Source organism: Halichoeres trimaculatus, unplaced genomic scaffold (assembly GCF_033239565.1).
Source record: "Halichoeres trimaculatus isolate MK-OKI-2021-1 unplaced genomic scaffold, fHalTri1.1 fHalTri1_scaffold_5, whole genome shotgun sequence".
Classification (NCBI taxonomy): domain Eukaryota; kingdom Metazoa; phylum Chordata; class Actinopteri; order Labriformes; family Labridae; genus Halichoeres; species Halichoeres trimaculatus.
This window is the reverse complement of record NW_027437183.1, coordinates 38,332,581-38,339,939: the sequence shown is the minus strand read 5'-3', so window position 1 is coordinate 38,339,939 and position 7,359 is coordinate 38,332,581. Positions and strand designations below refer to the sequence as shown.

Sequence of the window (7,359 nt, the reverse complement as noted above, 5' to 3'; positions counted from 1 at the left end):
CCCCCCCCCCCCCCCCCCCCCAAAAAAAAAAAGCAATGAATTCCTGAAGCTTTGAGTAAACATCCAATCTGATCAGTGTGACCAAATTCTGAGTGAGGTACAGCCTCCAGTGTTCACATTATAATCCCATCATGCACCTCAGAGACTGTGGCCTCTGTGCTCTGAAAGCGTGTAGTTTTGCTGGTTTGTTTTAAAGCCTCTCCTGTCTCAGGTTTTCAAGGTTACTGTTGAAATATAAAAAGGCTTTTTTATTGCTGTGTGACTCAAACTGTTGAGCAGGGTTCAGTGCTCCATAGAAGTGATAACAGTGACTGTTAGACAGAGCCTTAGAGGAACACAGGACAGAGTCTCTGTCACTGGCCTTTCAGCATCCAATACTCAGCTCTCCTAATAAAACACAGGGTGTTTACCGTGCTGTATCCAAAGTGCTGTAAAAGTCGTTTGAACTCCTCTAAGTGTCCTCTGAAGGTGGATATAACATGGTGTATTGTGATAATCTACGCTGTAAACCAAAGACTGTTTGACACAGAGCTGATACACTGGATTATTTTCCAGTGAGTGCCTTTAGTGGGCCTGTCCCTCTGAGCATGAACCCATATCACCCAGCCTGAGTCATGTAAAGCTTCATATGATGGAGACCATGCAGAATGGCTTGCAGTGTGTTTGTCAGGTGTCTGTGACTCATTCAGCCATGCATGCATGACAGTGCCTACTAATGTATGTTTGTACTTGCCTGTAGCAGCCAGCAGGTGGCAGTACATGCTTTCATTTGATAAGTGGTGTGCAGTTTGTTGAACATGCACACTGTTAAAGACTCCGTGCCTAAAGCAGACTGGCCTGTGTAATGTTAAAACCACTTGGTGCCTTTTGTTTTTCCAGCTGCCTGAGTGTGCTGGATTTTTTAAACCAAATGGATTTTTACCTCATTACTGGATGTTTCATCCAGTTACATCTGAATGTTTGTCATTTTATCACTGATGCAGTGCGCTCTCTCTTCCCTTTATGGTAAACCATGGTCCACTTTAATAAATCATTTGTTAAAGGTTTAAAAAATGTGTTGCAGAGTAACTGGGACTGAGACACTGATGATTTCAGAGTTCAATGTGGAGATAATAAGTTTGATTTATTATAAGTAGAGCTTTTGAATATTTCTTTTATTTTTCAAGTGTTTGAAATTGCACTAAAATACTGTGTTTTTGTGTTCATTGTTAAATTGTAGGATCCACCTCTAAGTGGTCACTAGGTAGTGTATGATCTCTGTCAGAGATGTAATTTTTGGTTTTGAGAAAAGGCGAGTGAGAATAAAACAGAGCTTAAGAAAAACATTGTGGCTCGTTATTTTTCTTAAAGTCCATAAGATTTTTTTTCCTGGCACCCCTAGGCCAGTTTTGGAGGGAAACACACATTTTTGGTGAAATAGGATGTTTTTCTGGTTCCAAACTTTTTTTGTTTTGTTTTGTTTTTTGTTGATGCATTAAAGCTGGGGAGTCAAACATACAGCACAAGTGAGATCACAGTGAAAAAGAGTTCTGTTTGTTGGACCCTTGCTGTTCATACACTGCCACAACTTTAATGTGTTTTATGTCCTCCTGAGATCCTGGGATTTCTGGGGGGTTTTTTTTTGGTTTTTTTTTTTGCATTACATAATTGTCTTGGTTGAAAGTAGCATGCTGCAATGTTTTTTATTTCTTTTTTTCAATCACATTTTTTTATTGTTTTTTAATTGAATATCCTTTGCAGGGGACAGCAGGACTTCCTTATACTGAAAAATGGTCTTTCTTCTGTCATCTTCTCTGCAATTTTAAATGTGGAACCAAACACCATTTACTATCTAAAAGTTAGCTTGTAACAGTTCTGGCTTGTTTTCCCTCCCCTTCCAAGGTGTATACATGTCATCAACTCTGTAAAACAACATAGAAAACTTAAAACTAATGTCGGATTGAGCTATGTATGTACGTATGTTTATGTGTGTATGCACGTAAATGTGTGTATTTACGTGTGTGTGTGTGTGTGTGTGTGTGTGTGTGTGTGTGTGTGTGTGTGTGTGTGTGTGTGTGTGTGTGTGTGTGTGTGTGTCTGTGTGTCTGTGTGTCTGTGTCTGTGTGTGTCTGTGTGTATCTGTGTGTCTGTGTGTGTGTGGGTATATATTGAAAGGTTTATGAAGGTCAATTTGTCATTATGTCAATCCTCTGTCACCTGAACTTCCTTGGATTTCACATGAAAATAATAGATCTAGCAAGTCCCCATGTCCACCTGGGAGGATACTGGGAAAAATTGTTTTCGGTAAGAAAAAAATGTATGACATCAAACATTCTCTAAATGGCTTAAACACTTGTGATTTAAGAAACATTTAGTATTGACCTTTTAAAGCACAGCATTTCCTTAAATCTGATGACTTTCTTTTCTTATGCTCATCAAACACAGTGGCTGGTTTGGTGGCCAGTTTGAAAAGAAAGATCTTTTGTTTCATTGGATAAACTCTAACAAATCAGATATCACTAGGAAGCTCGGGATGTCCTCCACAGAGCACAACAGCTTTTATCATTGCAGATTTCTTTTTTTTTTTTTAAATAAAGCTCTGAAGGTGATGTCCTCTACAGAGGACAAAATGCAGTGTTGGTTCTCATATGGTTAAAAAAAAAAAAAAAAAAAAAAGGAGAAGCATAAATATTGAGAGTGCAACTGGTGCAGCAGCGCTTGGGCCCAGATGCTGCTCGGGGCCCATGAAGGAAGAAGAGTTAATACTGTAAGGGACTGGGTGAGTTATTGGTGTTATATTTAAACCAGGATCAGGGTCTCTCCCGCAGATGCTACAAACCATTCAAAGGCGCATCTATAAGCATTGTGTCGGGTATGTGTTATCTGACCTGGCTCATCTGGCAGCTACAAGCATTCACAGGTTACAGCTTAAAACATGGAGGTCTGGAGCCTCTCACCATGATGTTAGCTAACAGAAATCAAAGCTGTGGATTGGACCCCCATTTTAAGGTCAGTTTTTAAAAGGTTTCAGAAAGCATCCTCATCACCAGACTGGACCCAGTGAACAGGCTGGTTCATGAATGTGGGCCTGCTGTTTATGAACAGAACAAACGAGATAATGGTGAACTCCACTGACGATAACTCTGGATGTTGAATGGGCTGCCCTCTGGCTGATAACCACAGCGGAGCTGGTGAGTGGGCTCTGCTGCTTCGTGATTCACCAGTGGCTGTGAATATGCAGGTGGCAGCCACACACAAAATCCTGCACCACCCACCAGCAGCTTTACAATCCCACTACACCCAGCAGGAACCAAACCACAGCTGAGGCACAGACCCAGACAGATCAGTGTGTAAAGCACAGGGAGATGGCTGATTACTCATCCAGAGTTGGTCTTCATCAAAATCCCATCCAGCTGTGCCTGAAACCAACCATCTACTTTACATCAGACCAGTTTGTTGTCACTACAAGAGAGGGATGACTGTTTCTACTCAAAAATACCTTTATTCAGTCTTTGCCACTTAACAGCAGCAGAACAAAAACATAAGCTTGGCAGCTCTGGCTAATCCATCTAGACACTAGAGCAACATCCACACTGGTTTCATCTGGATTTGTTACATTTGATAATGAACCATCTCAACTTCAAGAACTCAGCATGCCTTGTCATCCTTCAACCCTACCCACTTTTGAATCCCATCTTAATACTTATTTTTATTCTTTGGCTTTTAATTCAGCAGGAGAATTGTGTGATCTCTGTCTCTTTTAAATCTTTTATTGTCTCAAACTGTGTTTATAAGGTTTGTGTTTGTTTCAATGTGTTATTTTAATTCATTTTATTTGTTTTATTGATTTTTTTTACAGCACAATACTTTGGTAAACTTGATTGCTTTTATAAAGTGTTATACAAATAAAATGGATTGAATTGGACTGGATTCTGTATATTTACTGTGCTCATGCAGCCTGCTGGTCGTACCTGTGTTATTTGCTGCTAAGGAGCTCACTATAGCAGTGGTTCTCCAATGTTTTCAGTGATGTACCCCCTGTTAGATGTTTTTTTTTCCTTTTTCTTTTTTTTCTTTTTCTGCCAAGTACCCCCTAACAAGCACGAAGCACTTCTGGTTGTAAAAAAGATGTAAAACAAAGAGCTGTACTATGTACTAGTGCCTATTGGATATAACATTCAGTTTATGAATTTAAGCTTACATTTGATTCAAACATTGACTGAATAAATGGTGTTAAAGGAATTTTGCTTGAGTGCTATTTTTGAATCTTGCGTACCCCCATTTGAGAAACACTGCACTGTAGCATCAGCACTTTGTAAAGAAAAAGAAAAACAAACATTTTATTTGCAGCTCCTCTCTCGTCCCTGTCTTAGCGAGCCAGGTCAGAACCACCAGGGACGTTTTTTTTTTGCCACTGTTATTCCCAACACTGGGGATGACACAATACGTTTTTTTTTTTTTTAACAGCAGAATATTAATCAATCACTGTTAACCCACACGTAAGAAGTATTAAGAGGAAACAAAAAGGTTTTCATAAATGAGACTAGTACAAGGGATCAGAGGAGGTCTTTGGAACAAATTAATATATCAAAACATAAAGATAAAAATTTAAAAGGTGAGTACAATTAATGAAATAAGCAACATAACAGCGGATTGAAACCAAATAAATGCGAGTCTGTAAAAGTAAGTTTCAAATAAGTTAAGGGAAACACTAGAGGAAATATGTAGAAAAGGTGTTGACAAATACTTATTTTGCTGACAGCAGGTTGATAAGATGCACTGTGTGAACATTCATGTGTTTTATTTTATCTCTCTTTTTTTCCCCCATTTTTTTTAACTTTTTCTCTTGTAATTCACTTTCTTTCTTTGTGTCAAAGACATTAATATGAGAAACCGATCCTAGAGGAAAGCACCTCTCATCTCTTCTCCAGCCCCCAGCAGCGGCACAGCCTCCTGCCCGCAGCTCAGCTTCAGCCGCTCTCCACTGCTCGTGGGTGGAGTTTCATCCACCGACGCACTGGAGGCTGGTTCCTAAGACAACCCATAAAACATGCATCGCATTACCCAGGGTGTATTTCGCCACCACATCCACAGACACAGAGCAGCGAGCAGCAGGAAACCACAGTCGTTGACTACACACTGCAAGAGACGGAAAAGTGTCCAAAGCGCGACTTTCTGCACAGTTTAAGGGCGGAAATATGAGCGACGATACTTCAGAGAGACCGTAAAGCAGCAACCTTCACATCGAAACGCCGGGAGAACATCCAGGTTGGTGATACGGTTTGGGTGTCGTTTTGTTAGCTGTCACAAAACCAATGAACCTCACTACTGGAAAATGATGATACAAACGCGAAAACCCTGAACTATGGTGTGACGATATTTTTTCCAGAGATGGTTTAATTTGGTACAATTATCCGACATCTTCATAAAAAGGGGTTTATTTTAGAAAATCCTTAGAAATATTGGTGGAAAACCTTCAGCGTGTGCAACTGTGAACAAACTCATGACTTTTAACGTTTCAGAAGAAGCGAAGTCCTAAACTGCAGTGAAGTGTAAGATAATATAAACGGCCTCAGCGCTACTGATACAGCCAAGGATTTTTTTTTTACTTTAATGAACATAATTCAGGTACATTCGACCTGCATGAAAGTGCGAAGGGACACGTGGTGTAAATAAAAACACTTGGGAACATTTTAAATAAACGTTTTTGTTTTTTGTCCAAAGGGCCTTTCTCTCCCCTGCGTCTGCAGTCACCTGTTGAGAGCACAGCTGACTGAGCCAGGAGACAATGAAAAACATCCTCCAATAGTCATTTGTTAAAGAAATCAGACTCCTAAATAGCTCAGCAGAGACAAATCAGGGTAAAGATGCTGCATAATGGACTGAGATGCATGCGGTCTGTTCTAGACTAGGAAAGAAAATTACTCCTGCACTGCAAAAACTGAAATCCAAGCAAAGGCTTCTGTCTTATTTTTATTAAAAACTTCCACTAGACTAAATTTGAGCCACATTGACCTGGCAAGTCTAGAAAAAGTTCTTATCAAGATATTAAAAGACAAAATGATGCTTAAATTGCTTGAAAAGAGTTCAAAGATCTGCTAATGTGATAAGAAAAATGACAAATGAAAAATGGTCTGATTAAGTACACTACAGCGCCACCTTTTGACCTGGAGTCTCAAGCACACTGAGATGAGGACTCTGCTTTTTTTCGTTCAAGACAACTTTTTACCAGGTACAACTCCAGCGGTCAGCGGTTATGTAGAGCTACACTTTGAAATGTGACAACAAGCTAACTTTGTCAGTTTGTTCCGTAGTTTAGTAGCCGGCTATATTAAGTTTTACTTACAGCCCGGTGCTCTGAGACGTGTCTGTGCCATGTAATGGGCCTGGTTATGTCCTACCAGTGCTCATCTACCAACTCCAACCTCACCAATCAGAGCTAACGTAACCTCACTCTTCATTTTATTGATAGACTCTCAAGTTTGAACCGACCACTGCAGAATTACTGCTGACTGTGGGTTGGAGTGAACATTATCACAAACAGATTAACCTGTGTTTTAGCCTTTACCATGTGTTTTAGCCTTTAGCTTGTGTGTTTTAACGTTTAGCTTATGTTTAAGCCTCAAGCTCATGTGGTTTAGCCCTTAGTCCGTGTTTGAGTCTCTAGCCTGTGTTTTAGCCTTAATCTTGTGCTCCATTTCTCTCCTGTTTCTCTTTCTTCTGCTCTTCTGTCTTTTTTCTGTCTGTCAGTTAGACTCCAGTGTCCACCATCACTACAAAACTAATCACAGAAATCATTTTCAGCAGAGAAAAACACAGATATCTCTTCTCTGTTTGAAACTTCATCAGGTGACGTGGTGTTGTCATAGAGACTCCGACCTGCTGTAAATCAATTTGGTCCTGCTCGACCAGGAAACTAAGAATTAGCATTTAGGAACAACCTATAGGGTGCTTATAATCTCTTTTTAAAGTATGGATTATGATTTGGCATATATCTAGAAGGGAGACTTTTTAAGATCACTTAGAAACTCCTCATAAGAACTTTGAGTGTTATGAGACAATTGTTACTTAATCAAACAACAAAAACACTAATGAAGACATGAACACTTTCTTGATTTCAGTGTTTGCAGTGCATTGTCTGTAAACACAGCTGGTCACTGTATTCACACATGCAGGTTGAAACTATGGAAAACACACTGAAGCAGGATCCAGAACCAGTAACCTGTCTGGACCTGGGTCCAGTTTATTTTAACTGAGGCAATGTGGAAAGCCCTCAGGTGGTCAGCCATTAAACATCTGATATTCTTTTTGTAAGTCATGCACTAGGTACTGTCGTCAACCCTAAAGAGCCAAGGGTCCATTCAGCTTGTTTTCAGTGCA

The 7,359-nt window shown here is 39.9% G+C and overlaps 1 protein-coding gene across 4 annotated transcripts in view; it reads left to right on the top strand.

The window, feature by feature from the left end:
* Window positions 1–5,002: 5,002 nt before the first annotated feature.
* Window positions 5,003–7,359, top strand: part of LOC141790574 (dual specificity testis-specific protein kinase 1) — a 49,930-nt gene continuing 47,573 nt past the window's right edge. For 2 of the 4 annotated variants that reach the window (XM_074670553.1, XM_074670552.1), the window contains exon 1: window positions 5,003–5,247. The gene's annotated coding sequence lies outside the window, so the exon portion shown is untranslated. The remainder of the gene's footprint in view (window positions 5,248–7,359) is intronic. The other 2 variants (XM_074670555.1, XM_074670554.1) reach the window with 2 other exon arrangements.